The sequence below is a fragment of the Vicugna pacos genome, chromosome 11 (assembly GCF_048564905.1).
Source record: "Vicugna pacos chromosome 11, VicPac4, whole genome shotgun sequence".
NCBI lineage: Eukaryota > Metazoa > Chordata > Mammalia > Artiodactyla > Camelidae > Vicugna > Vicugna pacos.
In genome coordinates, this window is record NC_132997.1 from 6,194,278 (window position 1) to 6,210,104 (window position 15,827).

The 15,827-nt window shown below is 39.9% G+C and overlaps 1 long non-coding RNA gene and 1 other non-coding gene across 2 annotated transcripts in view; one reads left to right on the top strand and one right to left on the bottom strand.

The window, feature by feature from the left end:
- Window positions 1–12,912: 12,912 nt before the first annotated feature.
- LOC116279565 (uncharacterized) overlaps window positions 12,913–15,827 on the bottom strand; it is a 48,604-nt gene continuing 45,689 nt past the window's right edge. Inside the window, exon 4 of the long non-coding RNA XR_012077794.1 lies at window positions 12,913–13,157. This is a non-coding gene — a long non-coding RNA (uncharacterized lncRNA). The remainder of the gene's footprint in view (window positions 13,158–15,827) is intronic.
- TRNAD-AUC (transfer RNA aspartic acid (anticodon AUC)) lies at window positions 13,493–13,564 on the top strand. The gene has a single exon. It is a non-coding gene; the product is annotated as a tRNA-Asp (tRNA).

The following is a 15,827-nucleotide window of genomic DNA, read 5'->3' on the forward strand; positions in this document are numbered from 1 at the left end:
TATATGTATGTATAACTGAATCACTATGCTGTACACCAAGAATTAACACAATATTGTAAACCAACTATACTTTCAACAAAAAAAGTTGAAATAAAATTGGGAGATGAAACTTCCACTGCCCAGGCTGCTGCCAGGATGAAAAGATTCAAAGCAGGCCAGTTATTAGCAACACCCCTGACACACCAAAGCCTCATGTGGGGCCTTCCTTTTGAGCAGCACAGGCTAAACGGCTGTGGTCACCTGTAAATAGGGTTGAAGTCAATTAGACCCTTGGCTTGGGAACACCGTGGCCACAGGGGTGGGGGTCACTGCAGCACCTACGAGAATTACGGGGACAGCCTGCTGCTGAAGCTGCTCCTCAGGCCACAGCCCAGAGCGCTGCAGGCAGGTCTGAGGTCCGGCAGGGGGCGCACAGCTCCACAGCCCCTCGGAGCCCTGTGGTGCGAGTGGCGGTGGGACCGCGCTCGTCCATCACCCTTCCTGGCACCCAGGCTCGGGAGTCTTCTGGGGGAATTTTTCTCTGCCTCATACTTCCTGTCTCAGCCTCTTGTGGAATCCGGTCCATGTCCCAGGGAAGCAGGTCTTTAACCCTCCAGGACCAAAATCCATCACGGTTTGGATCCAGGATGAAACTTGCATGTTAACTCAACTGGCGCTCACTTCTTGTGCTGAACTGCCCTCCTCCTGTCGATGGCATTAGGTCGTATTAGAAGTCTCAACTTGCTTGTCCTTAGCTAAGACTCTGAGCCTCTTGCTCAGTCTTCCTGAGTGGAACCACTCATCTGAGGCAGAAAAGTTTGGGCTGTAGTCAACCCATCATTGTCCTCGGTCTTTTGGGTTTTCTGTTGGGTTATGGTTCTCGTGCAGGGATATCAATTTTCACACGAGAAGCACCTGTAGACATTTTAAAAAATACAGACACTGGATCCCTCCCCCTCCCCAGCCAAGGCTGGAAGCTTTCTCCCTCTAGCAGGGGTCACGCAATCATTTGCTTGGGAATTGACCACACATATTGGCATAATCATAGTAAATTGCCTTTTACTCAGTGCTTGCCACGTGGCATTTTCTACTTCAAGTTGTCTTTGTACCTTCATTATCACATTTAATCCCTGAATTATAGATTATCACCATGTCTGTTGAGGACACTCCTTCTTGTTATTCTTGAATATAATATCTTTGATTCTCTTAATCTATTTCATTCCTGAGTTTCCTGTTCCTGAATTTAAAGAATGAATTATGGACACATGTATTTAAGATTGTCTTATTATTTGTTTCTGACCCATCATCTACCCAAATCATATCTGGAGATGAGAGATTTTCTGTTTTAAACATTTGCTTTTTCTTATTGTATAGTGGTGCATACACATGGTGGAAAATGTGGAAAACATATAATGTAAGAAAATTACAGCCATACATCATCTAAACACCAAAGGACAATACTATGTCATTTTGGGCATTTAACTATTTTTCTTAATATTTTATCATAAAATTTCCCTAGGGCAAGTTGCTTAACCCTGGAATTGTACTAGTCTTTTGTCAAGTACAGAATAACATTCCCAGAAATGACCCCAACATCAAAATAGTATATGAGGCTTCGAAGGCCACAGGGCACTCAACTTATTCTCTGAGTCCTACAAAGAATGCTGTTAATTCACTGATGTTACGCATTCGATGCCTGTGAGTCACTCACTCACTCAGCTGGCTCGCACTGAGACCTAATTTATACCAGGTGCCGATCCAAGTGCTGGGGAGACCCCAGAAGGAGCATGGATCACAGCATCATTGTCCTTCTTCATATGCTCCCAGAACCCTACTCAAGAAACCCACATGGGATTGTGGGAGTGGAGGCAGGTGAGATATGGTGAAATTCATTTCATTATGTTCCTTTAGACATATTTAAATAGCATGAAAATAGTTGCTAACTTTGATAAGTTTTCTTTTCCCTTCCTATGTATTTTTGAGGATGGGTATAGTTTTGGTGCACCAAGAGTAACTGATAGATCTTTGGTATGTTAGGATTTTATATGAAATAATAAGAAGGAAACTGGCACATTATACAAAGAGAAGAGGCAGTGAGGAAAACACAAGCCACCCTCAAACTTGGCTACAATTCAGCGTTCCTGGTTTTCAAACAAGGGAAACATAATTCAAAATATAATCCCTAAATATTTTAGCCCATAGTAGAAATACATGGAGGCAAAGTTCAGCTCACTGGAACCTACAACAATGTGTTTACTTAAGTGAACGTTTAAACAGGCCACAGATAGTGTAATGCATCCTTTACTTTATACTAGTTCATGTGAGCAAGTTTCATTTCACCTGAATTGCTCAGTAACTATTTAGGAAATATATCCTTCTCCTTGATTGTTAAAAGTACCTCACTGATAACCAGATTCAACAAAATTTAGTGTTAAATAATTTACCTATTTCCTTCAGGAAATGCTTTTGAGTAATCTGTGTTAAGTATTTCCTCTATCTGATCTATTTCTTTTCACAGAGAAAAGTAGTATTATTTACACATGAGCTACTTTTACTCCTCTGGAAATATCTGACTGTGAGCTCAGTGTAAGAGTTGTCTACTGCACAGTATGGAAAAAAAAAGATTAATTTCACAGCAGAAATCAGAATTTTTTTTTTGAGCAGCATGGTGAGCTGGGGGACAAGGGAAATGCCTTTGTTTAGAGACAGACCCCAGTAATCCATACTGAAGCTGAAAGATGAAGCCCTTGTGAAGAAATGTGGAAGGACACACTGACACCCAAAGGTGTTCACTTTACAAAAACAGAAAGAAAGAAAGAAAGAAAGAATAATTTAACTGCCCTATAAAGAGAATGAACATAAACTTGGTAATAAGGGAGAGAGAAGGAAGGTTAGGGAAGGGAGGAGAAACAATGAAAGGGGACTTGGATGCGGTGGGCAGAAGATCAGGTTTCTGGAGCCTACAATGAAGGATGATAAGAAAAAAAAGTAAAGTTTAAAAAAGTTACAAAGTTTAAAATAGTTTAAAAATTAAAAATCGAAGTTAAAAAAATAAATTTTTTTAAAGTGGCATGGAATATTTTAAAATGATGGAGGTTTTTTATTTCAAAATTGAAGTTGTTTGAGTTTCTCCTCCATGCTCCAAATGACGGTAAGACCTGCTTGTGTAAGTGGTTTTGGGGGACACCACAGAGAGCGGCAAGCTCTGCAGTTAGGTTGGCCAGGAGCAGAATGCTGGTGTGGAAGGCAAGACAGAAGAGAGATCAACAGTTTCATGAGAACAGAAACTCAAAGCTAGAAATTATCTTAAAAAGGTTAGTGTGGTAGGCAGAAAAATGTTCCCCCAAATATGTCTATGTCCTTATCCCCAGAACATAGGAAGAGGTCAGATTCCCTGGCAAAAGGGGCCTATGGTTGCACATACGGTTAAGGTTGCTAGCCAGTCAACTCTAAGAGATACGAGCTGGATTATAGAGGTGGGCCCAGTGTAATCACCAGCGTCGTTAAAGGAGGAAAAGGGAGGCAGAAGAGGGGAGAGAGGAGAGGAGATGTGACCACAAGATCAGAGTCAGAGGCACACTACCATGCTGACCTTGAGAGAGAGAAAAGAAGTCACATGCCAAGAGACACAGGTGGCCTCTGGAAGCCAGAAAAGTCAAAGATACAGTTTCCCCTGAGAACTTCAGAAACAGCCGTGCCAATACTTTGACTTCAGCAGTCTTCTGTGTTCAAAAACCCTACAAGGTTACATTTGTGTTGTTTAGTGGAGACTTTTTCTTTTTTTCCTACTACCATGACGTTTGGGGATACTTGTTACAACAGCAACAGAAAGCGAATACAGTAAGCTCCTTGAAATGTTCAGAAATTGCAGATAACACTGGACTGTCCTCTTTGACATGGGATTGGGCTTATGTGAAAATCAAAAGGACAGTGTGACCTTTGCTAACATCTGTTTTTCTCTTTTTTAGGAAGAGAACAGTAAGTCAAAATCTCTGTAGTTATTATTTTAGACACGTGTCTCTTAAAATATTATGTAACGATGTGCCTTAGAAACCCAAGAGAGTCTCTGTTCTTAGAAGAACATGGATTCTGTGAGATAGGGTCTTACATCTGAGTCCCACAGTGGTCTCTTATAGGCAATGAGAGCTTGGGCAAATCATTTACCCTCTTTAAGCCACAGGATCTTCATTTGCAAAAGGAAGATAAGAATAAGAATTGTTTGGGTGATTAAATTGTACACACACACACAGACACACATTCACACACACATATACGTACAACATATAATACAGTGACTAGCACACAAAAGGCACTCAACAAATTCCTGTCATGGATCTTTAAATGCATGTATAAAAGGAGGAGAAAGTTGTGGGAAGTTGTGGGAAAACCTAGTTCACGGCCCCAGAAGGGGCCATCTCTCAAAGAGCTCTGATCATTCAGTCCCCAGTGATGGGCTAATAAGCAGGAACTATAGCACTTGAGGATTTAAGTTAAACATAAAAAGGAAGGTATTTAAGCATAATTATTAAACAGCAGTTACGTTTACACTGTTGGCTGGATCATCTTATCTGGAAAGCTTTAATAAGCAGAGAATCTCCCCTGTTGTAGAGATGGGTACGCAGGAAAATGACGTGGATGGGTGGGCCATTCTCACCTCAAGATCACATGACTTAGTACTCACGGAATTAACACCTCTTGTATGTTATTCCAGATGGACTGTCCTCCAGTTACTATTGTCAGCTGTGTCATCAACTCAAGGAGACAGCCACCTGGGTCACACTGGAATATTGGAAAGAAAATCTCATTTAAATTTTAGATAGCTCTAACATGAAATAAAGTCATTATTTTATGCCTAAAAAATCTAAGGAAAAGAGATTAAAGACACTCTTCATTGGGCAACTAAGAAAACCTGACACAGGTTAGACTGTCAGAACACAAAGCTGTATTCACACGTCTTCATTTCTGTATTTTCACAGCCAATACACCAGATCTCCCAGATAAGTCACAAATATGCCCTTAAAGAATGTGATGTAGAAACACGAGGAGGAGTAGTTGACAACCTGGAACAAGAACACCTTCATGGCTGGGTTGTTCTCATAGTCAGTCTGGTCCTTGGGAGCTCTGCAGCTGGAATAACAAAAGTTAAGTCTGTAAAACTGCGAACGGCTTTCAGACCCTAATCAAAGCCACGGACACATGAGTTAACATGCTAAATATGTATGTATATATATTATATATATATATATATTATATATATATATAAACAATTCACACTGTTTTCATATAAGCTGTTTTGAATTACTTAACATAGCTAGTATGTTAATTCCAAGTGTACACACTGTTGTAAGGGTTCCTCCCACTATGAACTCAATATCCCACAAGGCCAAAAAAAAAAGTCACCCGTTCCTTAAAATTTATAAGCACAACAGTATCCAATGGGCAAGAACTATCCTCTGTGAGGTGTAAGTTGACAGAAAGCTACTTCTAAACATCCTGCTAAATGATATTCTCTTGCCTCCCTGAACGGCAGAAAGGTAGGACTATTGAAGAAAACAAACAAAACACGGGGCAACTTGCTAGAAGCATTTGGGGAACATAAAACGGGTCATCCTCCAAGTACAGAATTTGAATTGGCCTTAGTGTTTTCAGAAGATGACCACTGAGCAGACCACTGGGAGAACCACCCAGCCACATGCAGCGTGTGGGAAGCACTTAACTTGGGCCACTAAGCCGCTGGCTGGGATACAAGCCAGAGAGAAGAAACATTTATTATAGAAGCCACAGCTGATGAGAATAGAGCTACACTAACAGGAACAGCATGGGGGGAAGACACAAAACAGTGTGATTAATTGTCCTCTCCGTAACACACAAGCAAATCTGCCACTGGAACCATGACCCTCTTCCACTTATTTGCAATACAGAGACTATTTACTTTCAACAATAGGGTACATGATCTAATGTAATTGAAATTATTATTAAGCACTGACAAGTTTACACAGGGCTTGGACATTCTAAAGCTTCCTTTGTCTTTTACTATTTGTCTTTTACTAATGCAAAACTGGAGCTAATTCACTTCTCATATAGGCTAGAGAAAATAAGTTCACACTTGAAGTTTCCTAAAGACTGTAATGTACTGAAATTGAAGTGTCTAAAAGATAGTCTCTGTTTTGACCTGGTTCTAAAACTGGTGTAGGAATGATCTCAGCTGCAGTAGGAGCTTACCAGAGTCATTCATCTTGATTGCCACTTTCTCATATATGGTGTTCAGGGTCACAATAATGATAAAACTGATGAGGGAAGCAGTGATGGGCGTGGCTCACCTGCACAGTCAGGTACTTCTGGATTGGGTCTCTTCCATTCAGGTTCTTGGGAAATTTTGCAGAAAATACAATGAACACTGAAAGTCCGTAGACAATGATCCCAATAACTCAAGCAATGGTCAACTGGACCTGACAACCCAAAAACCCAGCAGCATGAGACTCACTAATGATCGTATTTTTACACAGAAAAATTGCCCGCAACCCACGCTTAAACAGACAACATGCATGTGCTGTAAACCTCACATAAACGTGAGAAGTGATGTAAATCACATGTAAATATCACAACAGACGTGAATATCAGGCATATTAAACTTTAGGGGAGGAGGAATGAAGGATGTCAAAAAGAATGGGTGCATCCACTAATGTAACATGCTGACAGCAGGAGCAGCTGTGTGCAGGGCATAAGGAATATATGGGAACTCCAATTTCTGTGAATTTTTCTGTAAACCTAAAACTGTACTAAAGAAGGAAGCCTGTTAAGTATATCTTTAAATGGGTGAAAATGGAGTAACTGATGGCATGTTCTTTTGGAGAGAAGTCTGTGATAGCAGAACCAATGAAAATATCCCTTCTACATCTATAGAATTACTTAGGTTATGAACTAGTCATAACCAATGAAGGGGATATGCTTCCTTTCAATGGAGAACCTATCACTGATTCAGGGGTGAGCAGGTGCTAGCTGTCATCTTCATTCTCAATAGGACCAGTGAAGCTGTGGACATGCCCTGAGGGAAATAGTGGAAGTGACAGCAGGTCTCTGCTGATGAAAGCTTCACATGTTTTTCATACTCCTTGAGATCTTAAAATGTCAGGTATTCATACTCCCTGCATTTGCAAAAGTTTCATGTCCCTGATCCATTGTAGTTCTGATTGTGTCGACCCAAGGACAACGGGGGTGTCTGAAGCATAATTTTCACGTGGCTGATAGGGTTTCAGTTCCTCACTAGGCAGGTTTTTTTCTGGCCACTGAAGAATGCACATTAAAGATCCCATTTTTAAACTGTTTTCCTTCCATCTACCTTCTTGGACATAGTCCAGAAGCATGTACTCAGTGTCCCTGGCTGCTCCTCTTGGCTGCCCCAGAGAGAAAGCTACAAAGAATGTGAATTTTAAGACTAAATGAACCATATCATGTTATTTACAGTAATAGCGGGAGGCTGGCTTACACCTGCAGGGGAGAGCAGAGGGAGTGTTTACAAGCCCCTCCAGGAGCCAGACTCCTGCATCTGGATCCCAGCTCCAATGCTAGCTGTGGGGCCTTGTGCAAATTTCTTAACCTCTAGGGGCTTCAATCTCCTCACCCATATAATGGGGGATAATGGTAGCTATTTATAGGACTATTGTGATGAGTCAATGATTTACTAATTGTGAAGAAAATTAGAACATTAACCACAGGCATGTGAAAACCTCTACCAAAGTACTAGCAATGAATATGGTGACCAAAGTCTTAAAAAGGTGTTTTTCTTAGTTTTTAAGCCATCAGTTTGTAGAGAAATCATTTTATTTTCTCCTCTACTCTCTTTCATCATCCTTTTCTTCACAGTTAAGGCTTCATGCTTGTGAAAGGAATAACTTTTTGGTGTGTGTGTGATTAAATGTGAAAATTAGTTAATGCTGAGAAAAATGTATTATAGAAGGTATATTAATCCTTCCTCTCTTGTACAGCACATATAGGCCATTTAAATAGTATGCATTTTTTAAAAGTCTGCATAATATTTTTTAATTATGTATTAAGTAATCATAATACTTAAGACTCTTTAAATGCTTACTATTGCTTCAGCACACATCTACTTTTCTAAATCCTCACAATCACCCTGTGGGGAAGGTAATATTATCTCTCTTTTACAGATGAGGAAATAGAGCCACGTGGAGATGATGCAATTTGCCCCAAATGAAGCCACTTTTAAGTGAAAGAACTGAAACACTCAAAGAGCCTAAAGACACACTAACTGTATAGCACTGTCTCCTACATGGTCTGTGAAATCAATTCTAATTCATTTTAGAACTTTTACAAACTTGACACATTTCCATTTATCTTCCAAGCACTTAATGGGTTCAATATTTCTTAAGAAACAGGAAAGCTTTCCATTCTCCTTCCTCAAGTTTCTTCTTATTTATCATCTTTTCTGATCATAACTTTAATATTTTCTCATTAAAGAAAATTTGAAAGTACTCAGTAGTGGACAGAATTGCTGTCCTGGATCTGTCCCCAGTCTTAGAAGAGGACCCAGAATTTGCTTTAGGATAAATAACCTCCCTTCTGTTTTTAGTTCTGTGATTTAAGCTCGATTGACCCACTCTTTCTGTAGTACCAGAGGCAGATTTCATTTGGTTTTAGACAAATAATACCCCTTATGCTATTCGCTTCGCACATGACTTGAGAATTGGCAAATAACCCAGGAGGAGCCAATATTATGTAAGGAGATACGTGCTGGTGCCCATGTGAATGATAAGCTTCCTCTATCAAGAGAGGAAACTGCCAAAAGAGACCTCTCTTGGTTTGGATGGATGTGTGATCTGGGATGCTGAGTGCCTAGAAGCAGCATGCTGGGACATCTTTGGACACAGAATGAATACAGGACAAAACAAGCCCATGACATCATCTGGGCTACAGTATCTCTCCTTGACTGAAGCCAGACCTCAGACCTGAGATTTTAATTTACAGGAACCAATAATCCCAATGCATCCCCATTTCTTGGTTGTTGTTTAAACATATTGGAGATTGATTTAGTCACCTACAATCAAAAGACTTCAATTCTGAAAATGAATAAAAAATAAAATAAGAAAAATGCTTCTACCTTTAGACATAATCCCTTCAGAATGGTGCATTGTTTGTATATTACAAATCATTTTATATATTAATTTATTCTCAAGCCTATCATAAGCATGACACTTTGACATGTCATAAAATATTTTCATGGACACACTTTTTCATGGCTGCATACTATTCTACTTTGTGAAGGATTGGAAGAATATTTTGGCTGAGATTTTATATATATATATATACATATAAAAGTATGTCTGTGACTTGCATCCATACTGACTTTCCCTTCCATTTTGAAATACTTCCTGATTAAAAGTTTTTCAAAGCTGAATTAGTGGATTAAAGCATATGAATATTATTGACTCTTGATATGAACTGCCAGACTGCTTTCTAAAAAGGTTTGTGGAGTACTCCAGTAATTAACACAGCATTGTAAATCAACCATAATTCACAAAAAATATCCAGTAACCTAGGCATGGGATTGGTGATCACTGGCATTTCATCCTCATAAACAGAGCTGTGTCACTTGAGAGGTGGAAAACTATTTCATTTTCATGTGCACTGAGTGAATTACCATTGGAGTATGGCATCAATATTTTTCCTTTGTGAATGTGTGTTCATCTTCTCTGCTTTCTACGCTCCTGAGATTTTTTGATGTTACCTTTCAAGTGATCTGAATTCTCTATATCTTGAAGGAATTAGCCCCTTGTCAGATTTGTAAACAAATAACATCCTCTGGTGTTTTGTTTAAAATTAGGATGCTTCTGATGCATGGAAATCTTTGTATACTTTCCTCTGAAACTTATTGCTCATCTAGAGGTTGTATACTCATCCATATTTACTTCTAGTTTTTTCTAATTTTGTTACATTTTAAATGTTTCTGGAATTTATCACAATATATGGTTCACTGTATGATTTCAATCTTTTCTTTTCCCCCCAAGTAGCTAACAATTTTTCCATTCACTGAATAACCTTTATTTATCTCCCTGATTTGTAATGCCTTCCATCACTTATATTAAATTATTGATATCAGAGCCCATATCTGGACTTCCTGTCCTATTTTCTAATCTGGCTATTCTTGAAATAGTAAAACTCTCACTAACATATGAATTATTATATTACTAATATGATTTTATTCACAAAAAACCCAAGTCAATATTATAAATTCTGATATTTTGGAGATATGATCTTTTAACCTAGAATCATGTGATTAAAGCATCTTTTATATCTTTCAGTAGTTTTACTTTTATTTTTTGATAGTTCCTACTTTCCTTTTGTTAGGATATTCTTAGATATTTTACCCTGGTTTTTACACTTGGAAAATTTTAGAATTCTTAATGACTCCATCTGATCTCTTAATCAGACCCTGGAGAATCCTCAACCACTGATCTGATTTGAACAAATGAGGTGAAAAGAATTGGGGGAATCACTGTGAGCAGAAGAGACTGTGGAACCTCCAGAGTGGCGCCCTGCATTGGCTCAGATGTTCTCTGGAAAAAGTTTTCTCTATGAGACTACATAGTTCCCAGCTTAACTTTCAGTTTTCTCAGCATTTCACATTAGATTTTAAAAGTCTGTGGCAGGTTCTTACCCAGAAAAAGAGCACTTGCACAATGGGCTATATGTATACACTTTCCCCAGATGGTAAATGGAACACATTCTTCTTCCTAATTAAAAAAACAAGTTTAGTCAATCAAGGGATTACACCAATGAAATGATTTTTCTCCTAACTGGTCACTAAATCCTAAACATAGTTTAAAAAATAATAATTTTCAGACATAGCCTCCTTATTTGTAACTGCATGGGTTTTTTCCTGTTTTTTTTTTTCCTTTCTTTTCGTTAATGATGTCAAACACACAACAAAATACATACAGTGTTCATTTCTATACTATTTTTTGAAAATGCACATGTGAACAGTAAACTGTTTCCCTGCCATGGTCTGAGATTAGGGGTCTAGTACCTGACAAGTCCAAGCTGTAAAGCTCTATTCCTGAGCTTGCCTTAGATTTCAGAAGTGATGTTATTGACAGCTTTGAGTTTGTGCAGTACAGAATGTATCACAGGGGTCTGCAGCTACCTGGTCTCCACTGTGTGTTTCTTGGTTGAGCTTTATGTGTTAATTAGCTGCAACTATGAAGTTTTACAGTTTCCATTTTAGAGTTTATATTTAGAATTTTTTTTAGAGATGAAATCATTAATACTCAAGAATTACCTGGATTATAAAAGCAGATAAAGTATAATAATAGCTGTAACTAAGTACATGGTCCTTCCTCTGTGCCAGGAAGTCTTCCCAGTAGATTCTGTACATTACTTTGACCCATCCTTACCACAGTCATGAAGAAGCAACTCTCTTATTCTTATTTTATAGGAAACTATGGCACAGAGAAGTTAAGTTGTCCAAGATCACTCAAGAAGCCAGCTGCTGTGTTCAAATATGAATTTAGGCAAGTTCATTCCCAAGGTCTCACTACCACAATGCTGGCCTCTCTAAATAATGAAGCATGCTTTCACAAGTAAAGTAAAATGCTTCAATTAAAAAACTAAAAAAAAAAATAGGTAATATTTTAAATAAGGAAGAATGATAAAGTGAAATGAATCTTCATCTTCAATTTTTCATTAAGCATGTTCCAATGAAAATTTAAAATTATTAGCTGGCAATTTTAAATTTAAAATTGGCAGTTTAAATGACCAAAATTTTTTTCTTCAGTTTTTTTTTTTGAATGCTGCCAATATGATACGTTTTTGTTTTTCAGGACTCAAAGGCATTATGAACATCTAATTTTGTCTAAGTTTCAGCTTTCATCTCTGAATGTGCAGTCTTTCAACAACATATGCTTTTACCCCCATCTTCAGTTGTAAACAATGGGAAATATTCATAATGGGGGTTATTAGAAGCTTATTACATTGTAAAAGACAAATGTCACTTTCTATTGGTAGCTGAACCTCATTTTTTTACATTTATATAAAGAGGAGTTTGACCTGCTCCCTCCAGAGCTTTTCAGTGCCAACATTCTGTACATCTGTGATTCAATTTATTAAATCTATATTTGGAGACATTTTCAGACGCTCCTAGTAAAAGCATTATCTTTCCAAGAGTTATTCAAGCTCACAGCCTACTGTCCTGCTTCTGCTGACTGCAAGAATCATCAGCTCTAAATTATCTCAGCTGATGGAAAGAAGCAATATTACAGATGACTCAAAAAATCATCTTTTCATAGCTCTGGAATGTTGATACCAAGATATATAGTTTCTTTTTTTTTAATTTTGCATCAGTAGTGGCAGCAATAAATTTCTATTTCCAATTATGTAAAATGCCAAGATCAAACACTGCTCAAACACTGATGGTACCTCAACAAAGGTTTCCCTGCTTCTTCTACCCTTTCTCTGATTTTAGGATGAGAGCCATACTGCTTTGTGCACATCCCAACCGGAAGGGGGAGCAGTGACCGGGACTTAGTTCAAGACACAGGGGCACCTAGTCTACGACGAAAAGGAGGCCGCAATAATGAAGGCACATATGAAAAAATGGGAGTCAACTATACGAACCAATGTGTCTTTCCTTCTACATCTATGTCATAGCAGCTAATTTATATTTTTCATTTATTTATTGGTGTTGTGAAATGATACAAATCAAGGCCTCTTTTCTTATACGCTTATACCAGTCTTTTACTTTTCCCCTTTTTACTGTTATTATGAAGGAAGGACCAGACTTCTCTTCTGTGTCCACCATTCCAGGCAGTGCTCCTTCACCTTGGCTGCACATTAGGATAATCAGAGGAGCTTTAAAACTTCCCTATGCCGAATTCACCCCAGGCCACTAAGTACCATCAGAGTTTGCAGTGACGGAATCCAGGCACCAATATTGTTTAAGGTCCCCTGGTGATTCAAACATGCAGCCAAAGCTGAAAAGTCCAGAATTTAACAGACTGATGTGCATCTAAACAGCGCCCGCTTTTCCTGGGTAATCTCATCTATCTCCACGTGGGGACACGGCGCCTCCTATTCCGGCCAGACTTGTTCTTGCTGCTCAAACGTGTCCCATTTGTACTCAAGTTCTTCCTGGCGCCGCTTCCAGAACTCAAGAATTAAGGTGACTAACAGAGAGAGAGAACAGCAGAAAGTGGATCTTCAGTGATGACTGATGCTTCAGAAATCTGTACTTAATATTTATTACCCTTAACACTTTGATAAATGGTTAATAAAATCACATTTTATTTATAGACGATACTAAAGAGAAACATGAGTTAATGCTTTTTTTTAAGAAAAAAGAAAATGTAGATAACTTATTGAACTTTTGGAAACAGACTAGCTCTCTAGCTCAGGGGAAAGGTATTAATGTGATGGTCAGAGGCAGGTGACTGTGTCTGATGCTAAAGTATCTGCTACCAGCGCATTATGCCCTCTAAAAACACAAATATCGGGGGGAAGTGTGGGTATAGCTCAGTGATAGAGCACGTGCTTATCATGTACAAGGTCCTGGGTTCAAGCCCCAGTACCTCCATTAAAAAAGAAAGTAAAGAAAACAGAAGAAACTGTCACAATTTAAAAGAAGTTCACGGTCCACCCTCCAAGCCTTCTACTCACATCCCACTCTCTTCTGTCCAAAGGAACTGAGGGTGGGAGGGGGTGAGAATGTAAACCCTCCATTTATATTTTCCACCACCCCAGTCACACAAAATTAAAATAATATTCTTAAATATGGAAAATTGCCATTTTCCTCAATCTTCGATAAAGTAATTTTTAGAAAGCTTCATTCTGTTTTAAGACTCGTAACTTCAAATAGTAGACAAAAACAGCATGAAATGTTAATTGGAAATGTGGCTTCAGGGTAAATCCCCTAAGGCCTTCTTCCAACCAGACAGTTACCCCTAGGCCCCAACTCTAGAGAAATTCCAGAATAACCACTGTTCTCTCTACCATTATACCTGAGTCTCTACCGTGCTCTGAGAATAAAGAGAATAAAGACACAGTCCCTGCTTCCGGGAGCTCCTAGGTGCACAGGACTCATCGTGAAATGATGGCTGAGGAGGTGTGTTAAGAGGGCTTGGAAAACAGTCAGCAGATGGTGCTCGGGGCAGAGAGCCGGAATTGTAGCCAAGGCTCTCCCAGAGGAGGGAAACACTGTGGTGAGTTCTGAGATGCCCTAGAAGTGATCAGGTGAAGGTATAATGTTAAGGCCATTTCTCCCTGGAGAGCTGCACATACAAAGGAGGGAGGCCAAAGAGAGTCAGGTCCCTTCCAGGAACTGCAAATAGTCTAGAAGTGAGCACAGGGTGTGGGAGGCAGGTGAGGCAACCAGGTGGAGAGATCACAGGTTCACATCACAAAGGACTCTGTGTGCCTCCAAGGTACAGGAGACATGCAAAGTGATCTAGAAAGAGACAAGATAGTGTCAGGGAGGACTATTGGCAGGTTCATGTGAAGGCCTGCTGAGGCTCCGCCAAGAGGAGAGAGAAGAAAATATTTCAGCAGGTGGACGGATAGGCCACAGGTTTGATGGAAGGACAGGAAGAGGTCAAAGTTGCCGGCCAGCTTTCTGGCTTTGGCAGTGTCCTAAATTAGAGTGCCATTCCCTGAAATAAGAAGGGCAGGAAGAGGACCAAGTCGTGAGAGGAGACAACTGATTCAGTTCTGGCTGGGTGCCTGTGGGCTCCAGGAGAGATGTCCAGTAGGTAAGTAAAAGTCTAGAAATAAGGAGAAAGTTCTAGGCTGAGCCAAGTAGTTTTCCTGTTTCAAGAGGCTAATGAGTGTGAGTGGACAAGCTCACGAGAAGAGGTGTAGAGGCGTAGCTCTCACCCTTCTGCACATGGGAAGCATCTGGGAGCCTTTAAAACTTAGTGTGTCCTAGCCTGGAGTGGGGCCTTTGTACTCTTTATTGTTTTTTAAATACTTCTTTCCATTTTGTGGGGGGTAGTTAGCTTTATTTATTTTAATGTAGGTACTGGGAATCGAACCCAGGACCTCTTGCATGCTAAGCACGTGCTCTACCACTGAGCCGTACCCGCCCCACGTTTTTTTGTTTTTAGACATTAGCTCTACTGAGCAGTCAGGGTTGAGAATCAACCTGTAGAGAGCAGAGAGCCTTGGGGTAGAAATCAAGGAGAAGCTGCCCAGAGCCCTGCAGACCCCACCAGGGGCAGCCGGAGACGCAGGGAGCCTCGGACGGGCTGCAGGAACGTGAACTCAACACTCCACAGTGACGAAGACGAAAACATATTTCAAGCACCCACTTCCCAGCAGTGTTTGTTCTGACTTTACTAGTTTTCCAGTAATACTGAGTGAGAATAGAAATAATCTGGACACAGGGATCATATTCAAATGGTGGTCCTGACCATTCTTAGCTGCGTGATTACTGATTAAAAGGTTACTCGTCTGCCACGTGTAAAATGGGGGACCTAGAACTGTGCTCGTGGGCTGCTGTGAGCGTAATGAAATGACATCTCTAAAGGCCCTCCTGACTCTCAGAAGTAATTGCTACTATTGTCCCCATTTGGGACACCAAGAAACAGAGGCACAGAAAGCTTCAAACATTTGCCCAAGATGAGGGTTGGGGTCAGGAATCAAGCCAATTACTTCGTGGACACAGAGCCCAGGATCTTCTTACGAACAACACGGCACTGCCCAGATTCCCTACAAATCCCGCCTCCCTTTGGCTCAGTTCCATGGCGCCTGTGCTGCACAGATGTCATCACTGTCTGTCTGCCCGACCGGTGTCTGATCCTGGCACTCCTCACTGCGTCCCACACAGTGCTTCCTTGGGCACA